Here is a 14,533-nt window from a genome sequence, read left to right as displayed (position 1 = left end):
AACATGTCTTTTAAAAGCAAAAGTAGGAAACAGAACATTACTCTCCCAGTGTGCTAGAAACATATTGGTGCAGCTACTGGCACAAGAAGTGCTCATAACTACGCCATGTCTCTGAAGATATAAGTCACTACCATAAGTGAAGACATTATTTTCAAGCACAAGTTCCAAAAATAGACAAAGCAAATCTATCTGAGTTGAAGTGTATTCGCTATGTAAAACAAGATACTCATGTATATAAAACACCAACACAACGCGCAGTTCCGGCACAATAAAAGCTGTCTCAGTGTTTGAGGAATGGACTGGTCCTAAAATTCCAAAAGTCCGATGAAAAGTAAAAAAGTGTTTTATTACACTAAAGAAAGTACACAAAATAAAATGTTAAAAAACAGAACAAAGATTGAGCGCTTTCGCCTCCCTCCGGAGGCTTCTTCAGAATCTACCACCATTTCCAAATGTTCCTTATTTAATACATATTGCTCCAAAATCATTGGCTAGCAGTATCATCATTCATTAACTAATTGAACATTAAAGGGCTGGCATATGAAAAAGGACCTAACGTATACAACAACAAAGGACAGTGTACCAAAAAGGCAATACAATGAAAAAATGAAATAAAATAAAATAAAATGAGGACAAACCCAAACATGCTTTAAATATATAATGTATGCTGTAAAAAAAAAAAAAAATATATATATATATATATATATATATATATATATATATATACATATATATGAATATATAAAAACTATCTGATTGTGTGGAATTCAGTCCAATTCAGAATGGTTGAAGAACAATTTAATTACACAGTATAAATCTACAAAATAATATATTTACCTATTAGTTTAAAAAGAAATAAGTAAATAAATAATTAAGTATACGCAAATATATAAATATGTGTAATAAAAAATATAAATTGAATTGAATAAATACATGAATATATATATATATATATATATATATATATATATATATATAAAATATATTAAATATAATAAATATATGAAGTATATAAAATGTATATGTAAAATATAAAATATAGACAATAAAATTTGAATATAAAATTCTAAAGATTCTTAATTTAAAAGAAGGGAGTAAATTGTAACACTGTCATCTTGTTTTGACTTTGTTTTTAGTCTGCAGCTAACATTTTTAGTGCTGGAGTTATAGAAATATGGTCATTAAGGCCCTTGCCACAACATGCATCGAGCCTTAACTGCCAAATCATTTCCCTATACTCCAAAAGCGTCTCCCAGTCACCACCCCTATCTGGGTGAGCAACCTCCTCTATTACCCAGAATTTGTAATCAGCCACATTACAAGTCAAAGCATGACTATATAGGGTGTTATTCTCATTGTGCTTGTTTATATCCCCGATATGTTCATAAATTCTAGATCTGAGATGGCGCTCGGTTTTCCCTATATAGTAGCTCCAACATGCTTGACAAAATACTAGGTAAACAACCCCTTTTGAGGAGCAACTATTATACCTTCTAGCCCCAAGTGTCAAGTCTAGGCTAGGTATTCTCACTTCCTTTAATCCAGCAATATAAGAGCACTGTGCGCATCTACCACATCTGAATGTACCACACTTCTTACTGATCCCTTCTGTATTCATCTTTTCTCTTTCAATCATATTTTTAATATTCTTGTTTCTCCTAAAACTATATGTTATATTGCCCTGGAACACGTTAGTTCTAGTAGATATATTTCTGAACAAATCTCAAGTCTCATTAATACATTTTTGTAACCATCTAATACCTCTATAATATGTTAATGTCAAGTATGGTACTGTATTTAAGTTATCAATATTGTCACCCCCCCCCCCTGCTCATTGTGGGTGTTTATTGAAAAATCTACTTCAAAACTAGAATCTGCAGTGCCCCCGCTGGTTAAAAGGGGAATACATCTATTACCCCTGCCTGTCAGGACATATTCTTTTATGGAATTAATAAGTTCCATTGGATATCCTCTCTCTAGGAACATTCTCTCTACATTATTAATTTTATTCACAAAATCACCCTCGTCAGAGATCATTCTAGCCATTCTGATCATTTGTCCTGTCACAATATTTTTCTTTAACTGATAAGGATGGTCGCTTTCAAAATGTAAATAGGCATTTGAAAAATGCTCCTTCCTATAGATGTTTGACCTATAACATTTCTTTTGATGGTCTTTATTTAATTCCACATCTAGGAAGTGAATTTCATCTCTTCCCACCTGATATGTGAATTGTAGAAATGTACTTGTTTGATTAATGTAATAAATAAATTCCTTTATAGAATCAAAAGGCCTTGTCCATAAGACAAATATGTCGTCCAGAAAACGGAAATATTTTGCTATATGCTGACTGAATTCTGACCTAAAAACATATTTACGCTCCCAGAATAACATAATAATATTTGCTATTTATGTATATGGAGGCACATGCTGATCCCATGGCAATTCCCTCTTTTTGGTGGTAATAATCACCCTGAAAATAAACATAATTGTATTTTACAACTAATTCCATACACTCTAAAACAACTTTAAATTCATCACCTGTTAAAAAATTCATTTCAATCAACATTTCATCAAACCATTCCAAACCTTCAGTCTGAGGTATCACTGAAAACAAATCCCTTACATCAATCGTAATAAATATTATCATCTGTATAAATACTCTTGCCAATTTTATTTAAAAGTCCCATAAATCAACTAAAATATGGTCATATTTGTTATAAAACTTTTTTAACTTACTGTCCACATAAATAGCCAAAGGTTGTGCCTTGGACCCTTGCGATGAAACTATAGGTCTCATGGGTGGATTATAAAGTGACTTGTGTACCTTCGGTATACCAAAATAACAGGTATAACAGGCTTAGGGACTCTTAGAAATTTATATAGTTCAATGCCAATCCTTGTAATACATTATCTTCCAAAATTAAATCTATCTTCTTATAGGAAATATTAATCTCATTTCTAGTCACTAATCCATAACAATCTTCTTTGTCAAAAATATCTTTCATTCTTTTAATGTAGTCCCATCTGTCCATTAATACCACCCCTCCACCTTTGTCTGGTTTCATTACACAAATTCTATCATTAACACTTAAGTTCATTTAACAAATGTATTTCAGCCTCAGTCAAAGTTTTACCTATCTCAATCTCTTTTTTGTGTTCATTATGTATTCTATTGGTAACACATCTCTCAAAATTCAAAATTTCATACTGAAGCGGAGGGTTATAGGTACTAGATCTAATAAGTACGTTTTTCCTATCCTGGACCTCCCTATCCTTATACATATGTATAAAATTTAATTAACTTGTGAAAATTTTAATATCCAGTAGAATATTTTCAATTCTAGGTTTTTTAATAGGGACGAAGGTAAAATCTTTTGTAAAAAGGTTAAAATAAGTTTCATTAATGGGTATATCAGTGTAGTTAAAAATATTAAAATTATTAAATGAACTAATAATATCATTGTGTTGTTTGTCTATCTCTACCATTGAACCTACTTCATTACTGTCTACTGTAGTTCTTTGATTGACATCTTCCCTTATCTGCGTGTCCTCCCCAAATGTTGGGTATTGTTGTTCATCGTAACTTGTGCATATGAGGATTGTTGGGCCCGATTCCTTAACCTCTCTGACCTCCTGGGTTCCTCCATTTCTAAGGGGACACCTGCTCTTTCATTATTTTCTCCATCACTACCATTAAAAAACTGTTGTTCATATCCATAGGAACTGTATTCATAATAGACTTGCTGCCCCTGTCTGTCCATACTAGCTTGTCTAAACTCGTAATTGTCTCTATACATATTATTTCTCTTGTTGTTTCTATTATTCCTAACATTATAATAAGCATTGGAAGTTCTTCCCAATGTATAACTTTTATTTTTGGTTTCATTACAATAAGCAAAACCCCTTTCATACTCATTCAAGTCTCTCTCCAGTTTCCTAAGCTTCCTATTAGTATTTATGTTAATAGTATAGTCAACGTCGTGCAAAACTCTCAACTAAATGTTTTTATATTCATCTATAGAAAGCAATAAATCTGTATTGATTTCATTGTATAATCCATCCATTTCTTTTTTGGTTTGTATCATGACCTAAACATTATGTTTCATTAACAGTTTTAACAATGCCAGCCCACAATCATTAAAAATATCCCATACTGCTTTAAAAAACATTTTGTCCTCATACACATTCGGAAATTTGTTAAGCCTAAGTCCTTTTGGTACTATCTTATCTTTTAAACATTTCTCAAAGTACCAATTCTCTACTGCCAAGGATTTGTATTTAAGTAACAATGATTTAAAAGTCTTACACTTTTCTTTGCATGTCAAATTGACCGTTTGTTCATTCTTCTTCTCCTTAGTGTTGAATCTAAGTGATTGATTCAACCACATTTGAAAATCAATGTCCTTGTAAGATTCCATTACTTGATGCCCAAGGTTAACTTTTTGTTGGTTGATATGTCCCTGACGACCATTAGGTCTCGTACGCCCGTTATCCGGATGCACTTCACCCCCAGCATACTTGCTCTGAGCGTCTGATGTCATCAGTGTAACAGCCATCCCTCTCGGGTTGCTCTGTGCACAGGGGATTTCTTTAGTAGATCCTGAAAGTACTATATCGGCCTGGGAATGGGTCTGAATAACCCTGAGTAGTTCATTAAGCATAGTGCTATTCTCCATCAAACCTGACTCCTCGTACCCGGAAACAGCAGCAGAAAATGTCAACTGATAACCAAAGGAGAATTGAACACAAAGCACCCACACAACGCGCAGTTCCGGCACAATAAAGGCTGTCTCAGTGTTCGAGGACCAGACTGGTCCTAAAATAATCCCAAAAGTCCAATGAAAAGTAAAAAAGTGTTTTATTACACTAAAGAAAGTACACAAAATAAAATGTTAAAAAACAGAACAAAGACTGAGCACTTTTGCCTCCCTCCGGAGGCTTCTTCAGAATCTACCACCATTTCCAAATGCTCCTTATTTAATACATACTGCTCCAAAATCATTGGCTAGCAGTATCATCATTGATTAACTAATTGAACATTAAAGGGCTGGCATATGAAAAAGGACCTAGCGTATACAACAAAGGACAGTGTACCAAAATGGCAATACAATGAAAAAATAAAATAAAATGAAATGAGGACAAACCCAAACATACTTTAAAGATATAATGTATGCTGTAAAAAAAAAAAAAAAAAATATATATATATATATATATATATATATACATACATATATATATATATATATATATATATGAATATATAAAAACTGATTGTCTGGAATTCAGTCCGATTCAGAATGGTTGAAGAACAATTTAATTATACAGTATAAATATACAAAATAATATATTTACCTATTAGTTTAAAAAGAAATAAGTAAATAAATAAATAATTAATATATGTAAATATATAAATATGTGTAATAAAAATATAAATTGAATTGAATAAATACATGAATATATATATATATATATATATATATATATATAATATATTAAATATAATAGATATATGAAGTATATAAAATGTATATATAAAATATAAATATTCAATTCATACTTTCATAGTTTCATAGTATAGTACTAGGCTATCTGCCCTGGGGCATTTGTAAGCCTAGCCATAGTGATGTGGCTTTGGCCACCCCATGAAATGGTACAAAAAATGTACAGAATAAATTTAGAGTACTGTGCCTCTGTCTAGTAGTGACACAATGAAGGTCCCCTTATATAATAGAATTAGTTTACTGTGCCCCTGTCTAGCAGTGACACAGATGTGACCCCTGGGGTAAACTTACGATCTCCCATCCACTCATCAAGATTTATCTTGAAGAGAGTCAGTGAGGGGCTCTGCCTAATACGAACTGGGATCTTGTTCCAAAGCATGGGAAGTCTCTGGGTTATGAATCTATCCCTCCAGCATGCCCTATTCATACTTGTGTCAAGGTTTAAGTCTTTAGCTCTCGTGGTCCTGATGGACTTGGATTTTTTGAGGTGGAGCATGTCCATCAGATCCTGATTGGACATGGCCTAGTATGTCAGGCAGAGATCACCTCTGAGCAGGCAGTATGCTACTGAATAGAGCTGAAGTTTCTTTAGTCTGGCAGAATAAGACATAGGTTGGAGACCCTTGATCCTCTTGGTGAGGTACTTTTGTGGTCTCTCCAGCTGTTGCAAATGCCGGGTGAGGTACATACCAAATGGGGCATTGTACTCAATCATGGGTCTGATGAGGGAGGAATATAGGAGTACAATGACATCTTTGGATCTGGATGTGAATCCCTTCATGATGAGGTGTGCAAGGTAGAATGTTTTTCTAACCACTTTGGCAACGTGGGTATCAAATGAGAGGTCGCTGTCGACTTGGGTCCCTAGGTCTCTGATTACTTTTTCCGTACTCAGTGGGTTGCTGTCTATGTGATAATTTGTGGGTACTTTGTTTTTCCCAAAGGGGATGACTATACATTTTTTGGCATTTAGTTTAAGGCCGTGACTCCGGCACCAGTTGTCCATTTCTGTGAGGCCTTTTTGTAGGATGTGTGTGTCTGCTGGTGTATCGACTATGGCGCCTAGGTTGCAGTCATCTGTGAACTTTGTCAGCCACAGCCCTCCCATGTTTGCTTTAACATCTGAGAAATAAATGCCGAACAAGAGGGGTCCCAGGATAGATCCCTGTGGGACACCACTTGTGACTGGCTTTGAGTCTGACATTGCTCCAGCGATTTTAACTTTATGGGTTCTAGCCTTTAGCCAGTTTGCAACCCATCTAGTGACATAAGGGTTTACTTTTAAGCTGTTGAGCTTATCTATGATGCCTGAGTGGGGTATTGTGTCGAAGGCCTTAGCCAAGTCCAGGTATGCTGTATGGACTGCTTTGCCCTCGTCAATGGCTCTAGTGACTGTTTCGAAAAAGTCAACCAGGTTTAAAAGGCAGGATCTGCCCTTTAAAAAGCTGAACTGGGAGGGGTCAGGTGTCTGTAGGTTTCCTATGTCTCTGTTTATGAGTTCCATAATGATTATTTCCATAGCTTTGCAGACCAGGCTGGTTAAGCTTATTGGGCGGTAGTTTCCAGGGTCTGTAGAGGCACCCCCTTTGTGGAGTGGGACCACTGTTGCTGTACGCCAGTGTTCAGGTACATATCCCGAAGTAAGGCTAAGGTTAAATAGCATTTTTATGTGTGGGTTTAGCTCCTCTTGGAGTTCACGTAACACGCAACCCGGGATACCGTCAGGTCCCATTGATGCTGTGTTTTTTGCTTTGTTTAGGGCGGTTCTCACTTGGACATCTGAGATGACAGGGAGATTACATTCAGCTGGGATAAGTATTTCTTCTTTTGGGGGTGAAGGAGGGGAGAAATTTGCACTGAACCTGTCAGCCAGAATGTTGGCAATATCTGTGGGTTCAGTGTATTTTTATTGTTGTGAACCAACTCTGAGCATATCTGAGGGTTTCTGCCCAGGTTTCTAACATAGCTGAAGAAGGCTTTGTGGTTATTCTTTAGTGTCCTTAGCGATTTTTCTCTCAAAGTTGGCCTTGGATGTTTTTATGAGAGAACGTAGTTTTCTGCTAATGTTGATCAGAGATGTCTTCCCTTCATGGGATTTTGCTCTGACATGCACTAGCTTCCTTCTTTTGTTATACAATTTATTTATAGCTGAGGTCCACCAGACAGGATGCTTACCTTTGGTGAAGAGGGACTTGGATTTGTTTGGGATTGCATGATCCATGCATTCTTTGAGATGTCCATAGAAAGCATTTGTGAAGGATTCGGCATTGTGGGATGTGGTATCCACTGGCACAGTGGGCTTAAAGGATACCATCTCAGTCTTAAGAAGAGTGAAGTCTGCTTTTGAGAAGTTTTTCACTGTGGTCTTTTGTGCTGGGGTGGAGGTGGGATATGTATATCCAGGGTGATTAGTTTGTGGTCAGATCTCACTAGTGAGGGGTATACTTCCAGTGTGGAGCATTTTGTCCCCATGTTTGTGATGATCAGGTCTAGTATATTATCTCCCCTAGTGGGAGAGGTGACTAATTGTTCCAGTGCATTTGAATTTATGAATTCCAGGAACCTTTGGGCTAGGGTATTAGGGCTAGAATAATGTACCCAATCTATGTTTGGGTAGTTGAAGTCTTCCAGTATGATGGTATTTTGTGATACATTCATATCCTCCAATGTCTTCAGGAAGGCTGAGTGGGGTTCTTGAGATTGGGAGGGTGGTCTGTAACATGCTACCAGTTCTGCCTATGGTTAGTTGCACCTGTATGGTCTCTGATGCTTCATGTGTTGCTACTAACCTGGAGGTGTGGGTGTCTTTGATGAATATGGACACTCCCCCTCCCTTTGTGGTTCGGCCCGGGTTTTGAGGCCGAAAAGCATGATACGAGGTATAGCCTGGTAGCGCTGGGGTACTCTCAGGAGCCTTGAACCAGGTTTCAGTTACTGCACAGACGTCGATGTTCTCCATGCTAAGGAGTGCATCAAGTGCCTGTATCTTGAGATTTAGACTTCTGGCATTGAGCAGCATTACCCTTAGTTTTTTTCCATTATTGTTTTCTAAGGAGGTGGGTTTGTCTTTTGAGCCTTGCCTAAAAAAGGCATTATGGGGGTGGCAAGAGCCTTAGCCAATATCCGGAAGCCCAGTGGTGACAGGTGTAAGCCATCCCTTGCAAAGCAGCGTGGCTTGTCCAACATGTCATCCCAGGCAGACAGACATTGGATCCCCTTAGAATGACACCAGTACTTGAGCCAATTGTTAAAGCTGATCATCTTGTCTTTATATTGTGGCATCATTCTTGGTGAGGGCAAGATGCTGCTCAGGGTCATACCAGCCTGGGCTACATAATCGGAGAGCTCCTCTATGTCTCTTTTCATGTAGTCCAGGGAGGTACGTCTCAGGTCATTCACACCAGCATGGACAACGACGGAGTCATATTTGTACTTGCTTTGGAGTGACTTGAGTGCATGTGTTATGTGGCGGATACTAGCTCCCGATAGACAGCTCACAGTCACCTTCTCCTTGTTCAGCCTGGTCAGCGGGACATCAGTGTGTCTGTCTATAGAGTCACCTATTACTAGTGTATCAGGCAAGGTGTTTGGCCTTAAGGGCTGTGATTGGTTGACACACTGATTTATTGAAGTATGTGTTGCATGCGTTTTGTTTTGAGGTGGTGGATTTTTGGATGTCTGCTTTGGGAGCCTCTGTTGTTTTGGTAAGTTTTTTATTAGAGCCTCCGAGTATGTCTTTGTGTTTTTATGTGTTTGGTTTGCAGTTGTGGTAGGTCTATGTGGGACTTGGAATGTTGTGTGTGTGGTTGCCATCTCCTCCTGTCTGGTCATGCCAGCCCTGAGTTGAGAGAGTTCAGCCTCCAGTTTGGCTATATAGTTGCATCTCTCACATGTATTTGTGTTTGTTGGAAGGAGGAGAGGGTTGTCTGTGTACATGAGACAATTGTAGCATTCTCTCAAGATACCCAGATTGACCAGCTGAACTGGAGACGACGCCAGTAATCTACCACTCGACATGCTAGAACAGTATAAGTATAGTACAGTATAATTCAATTTATATTTTTTATTACACATATTTATATATTTACATATACTTATTTATTTATTTTTAAACTAATAGCTAAATATATTATTTTGTATATTTATACTGTGTAACTAAATTGTTCTTCAACCATTCTGAATTAGACTGAATTCCACACAATCAGATAGTTTTTATACATTCATATATATATATATACATTTTTACAGCATACATTATATATTTAAAGTATGTTTGGGTTTGTCCTCATTTCATTTTATTTTATTTTATTTCATTTTTTCATTGTATTGCCTTTTTGGTACACTGTCCTTTGTTGTTGTATACACTAGGTCCTTTTTCATATGCCAGCCCTTTAATGCTCAATTAGTTAATCAATGATGATACTGCTAGCCAATGATTTTGGAGCAATATGTATTAAATAAGGAGCATTTGGAAATGGTGGTAGATTCTGAAGAAGCCTCCAGAGGGAGGCGAAAGTGCTCAATCTATGTTCTGTTTTTTAACATTTTATTTTGTGTACTTTCTTTAGTGTAATAAAACACTTTTTTACTTTTCATTGGACTTTTGGGATTATTTTAGGACCAGTCCGGTCCTCGAACACTGAGACAGCCTTTATTGTGCCGGAACTGCGCATTGTGTGGGTGTTTTGTGTTCAATTCTCCTTTGGTTATCAGTTGACATTTTCTGCTGCTGTTTCTGGGTACGAGGAGTCAGGTACGATGGAGACTAGCACTATGCTTAATGAACTATTCAGGGTTATTCAGACCCATTCCCAGGCCGATATAGTACTTTCAGGATCTGCTAACTAAATCCCCTGTGCACAAAACAGCCCAAGAGGGACGGCTGTTACACCAATGACGTCAGACGCTCGGAGCGAGTATGCTGGGGGTGAAGTACATCTGGATAACGGGCGTACGAGACCTAATGGTGGTCAGGGACATATCAACCAACAAAAAGTTAACCTTGGGCATCAAGTAATGGAATCTTACAAGGACATTGATTTTCAAATGTGGTTGAATCAATCACTTAGATTCAACACTAAGGAGAAGAAGAATGAACAAGCGGTCAATGTGACATACAAAGAAAAGTGTAAGACTTTTAAATCATTGTTACTTAAATACAAATCCTTGGCAGTAGAAAATTGGTACTTTGAGAAATGTTTAAAAGATAAGATAGTACCAAAAGGACTTAGGCTTAACAAATTTCCGAATAATGTGTATGAGGACAAAATGTTTTTTAAAGCAGTATGTGATATTTTTAATGATTGTGGGCTGGCATTGTTAAAACTGATGATGAAATGTAATGTTGAGGTCATGGAACAAACCAAAAAAGAAATTGATGGATTATACAATGAAATAAATACAGATTTATTGTTTTCTATAGATGAATATAAAAACATTTATTTGAGAGTTTTGCACGATGTTGACTATACTATTAACATGAATACTAATAGGAAGCTTAGGAATCTGGAGAGAGACTTGAATGAGTATGAAAGGGGTTTTGCTTATTGTAATGAAACCAAAAATAAAAGTTATACATTGGGAAGAACTTCCAATGCTTATTATAATGTTAGGAATAATAGAAACAACAACAGAAATAATATGTATAGGGACAATTACGAGTTTAGACAAGCTGGTATGGACAGACAGGGGCAGCAAGGCTATTATGAATACAGTTCCTATGGACATGAACAACAGTGTTTTAATGGTAGTGATGGAGAAAATAATGAAAGAGCGGGTGTCCCTTTAGAAATGGAGGAACCCAGGAGGTCAGAGAGGTTAAGGAATCGGGCCCAACAATCCTCGTATGCACAAGTTACGATGAACAAGAATACCCAACATTTGGGGAGGACACGGAGATAAGGGAAGATGTCAAAGTACTACAGTAGACAGCAATGAAGTAGGTTTAATGGTAGAGGTAGACGAACAACATGATGATATTATTAGTTCATTTAATAATTTTAATATTTTTAACTACACTGATATACCCATTAATGAAACTTATTTTAACCTTTTTACAAAAGGTTTTACCTTTGTCCCTATTAAAAAACCTAGAATTGAAAATATTCTACTGGATATTAAAATTTTCACACGTAAATTAAATTTTATACATATGTATAAGGATAGGGAGGTCCAGGATAGGAAAAATGTACTTATTAGATTTAGTACCTATAACCCTCCACTTCAGTATGAAATTTTGAATTTTGAGAGATGTGTTACCAATAGAATACATAATGAACACAAAAAAGAGATTGAGATAGGTAAAAATTTGACTGAGGCCAAAATACATTTGTTAAATGAACTAAGTGGTAATGATAGAATTTGTGCAATGAAACCAGACAAGGGTGGAGGGGTGGTATTAATGGACAGATTGGACTACATTAAAAGAATGAAAGATATTTTGGACAAAGAAGATTATTATGGATTAGTGACTACGAATGAGATTAATATTTCCTATAAGAAGATAGATTTAATTTTGGAAGATAATGTATTACAAGGATTGATTGACATTGAACTATATAAATTTCTAAGAGTCCCTAAACCTGTTATTTTTGGTATACCGAAGGTACACAAGTCACTTTATAATCCACCCATGAGACCTATAGTTTTCTCGCAAGGATCCAAGACACAACCTTTGGCTTTTTATGTGGACACTAAGTTAAAAAAGTTTTATAACAAATATGACCATATTTTAGTCGATTCATGGGACTTTTAAAATAAAATTGGCAAGAGTATTTATACAGATGATATAATATTTATTACGATTGATGTAAGGGATTTGTTTTCAGTGATACCTCAGACTGAAGGTTTGGAATGGTTTGATGAAATGTTGATTGAAATGAATTTTTTAACAGGTGATGAATTTAAAGTTGTTTTAGAGTGTATGGAATTAGTTTTAAAATACAATTATGTTTATTTTCAGGGTGATTATTATCACCAAAAAGAGGGAATTGCCATGGGATCAGCATGTGCCCCCATATACGCAAATATTATTATGTTATTCTGGGAGTGTAAATATGTTTTTAGGTCAGAATTCACTCAGCATATAGCAAAATATTTCCGTTTTTTTGACGACATATTTGTCTTATGGACAGGGCCTTTTGATTCCATAAAGGAATTTATTTATTACATTAATCAAACAACTACATTTCTACAATTCCATATCAGGTAGGAAGAGATGAAATTCACTTCCTAGATGTGAAATTAAATAAAGATCATCAAAAGAAATGTTATAGGTCAAACATCTATAGGAAGGAGCATTTTTCAAATGCCTATTTACATTTTGAAAGCGACCATCCTTATCAATTAAAGAAAAATATTGTGAAAGGACAAATGATCAGGATGGCTAGAACGATCTCTGACGAGGGTGATTTTGTGAATGAAATTAATAATGTAGAGAGAATATTCCTAGAGAGAGGATATCCAATGGAACTTATTAATTCCATAAAAGAATATGTCCTGACAGGCAGGGGTAATAGATATATTCCCCTTTTAACCAGTGGGGGCACTGCAGATTCTAGTTTTGAAGTAGATTTTTCAATAAACACCTACAATGAGCAGGGGGGTGACAATATTGATAACTTAAATACAGTACCATACTTGACATTAACATATTATAGAGGTATTAGATGGTTACAAAAATGTATTAATGAGACTTGGGATTTGTTCAGAAATATATCTACTAGAACTAACGTGTTCCAGGGCAATATAAAATATAGTTTTAGGAGAAACAAGAATATTAAAAATATGATTGAAAGAGAAAAGATGAATACAGAAGGGATCAGTAAGAAGTGTGGTACATTTAGATGTGGTAGATGCACACAGTGCTCTTATATTGCTGGATTAAAGGAAGTGTGAATACCTAGCCTAGACTTGACACTTAGGGCTAGAAGGTATAATAGTTGTTACTCAAAAGGGGTTGTTTACCTATTTTTTGTCAAGCATGTTGGAGCTACTATATAGGGAAAACCGAGCGCCATCTCAGATCTAGAATTTATGAACTTATCAGGGATAATAAACAAGCACAACGAGAATAACACCCTATATAGGCATGCTTTGACTTGTAATGTGGCTGATTACAAATTCTGGGTAATAGAGGAGGTTGCTCACCCAGATAGTGGTGGTAACTGGGAGACGCTTTTGGAGTATAGGGAAATGATATGGCAGTTAAGGCTCGATGCATGTTGTGGCAAGGGGCCTTAATGACCACATTTCTATAACTCCAGCACTAAAATTGTTAGCTGCAAACCCAAAGACTAAACACAAAGTCAAAACAAGATGACAGTGTTACAATTTACTCCCTTCTTTTAAATTAAGAATCTTTAGAATTTTATATTCAAATTTTATATTTTATTGTCTATATTTTATATTTTACATATACATTTTATATACTTCATATATTTATTATATTTAATATATTTTATATATATATATATATATTCATGTATTTATTCAATTTATATTTTTTATTACACATATTTATATATTTACCTATACTTATTTATTTACTTCTTTTTAAACTAATAGGTAAATATATTATTTTGTATATTTATACTGTGTAATTAAATTGTTCTTCAACCATTCTGAATCGGACTGAATTACACACAGTTTTTTTATATATTTATTTTTATTTTTTTACAGCATACATTATATATTTAAAATATGTTTGGGTTTGTCCTCATTTCATTTTATTTTATTTCATTTTTTGATTGTATTGCCTTTTTGGTACACTGTCCTTAGTTGTTGTATATGCTAGGTCCTTTTTCATATGCCAGCCCTTTAATGTTCAATTAGTTAATCAATGATGATACTGCTAGCCAATGACTTTGGAGCAATATGCATTAAATAAGGAACATTTGGAAATGGTGGTAGATTCTGAAGAAGTCTCCGGAGGGAGGCGAAAGCGCTCAATCTTTGTTCTGTTTTTTAACATTTAACATTTTATTTTGTGTACTTTCTTTAGTGTAATAAAACACTTTTTTACTTTTCAT

The sequence above is a fragment of the Protopterus annectens genome, chromosome 13.part0 (genome assembly GCF_019279795.1).
Source record: "Protopterus annectens isolate FY-2018-M chromosome 13.part0, PAN1.0, whole genome shotgun sequence".
In the NCBI taxonomy this organism is placed as follows: domain Eukaryota; kingdom Metazoa; phylum Chordata; order Ceratodontiformes; family Protopteridae; genus Protopterus; species Protopterus annectens.
This window is presented reverse-complemented; position numbering follows the sequence as displayed.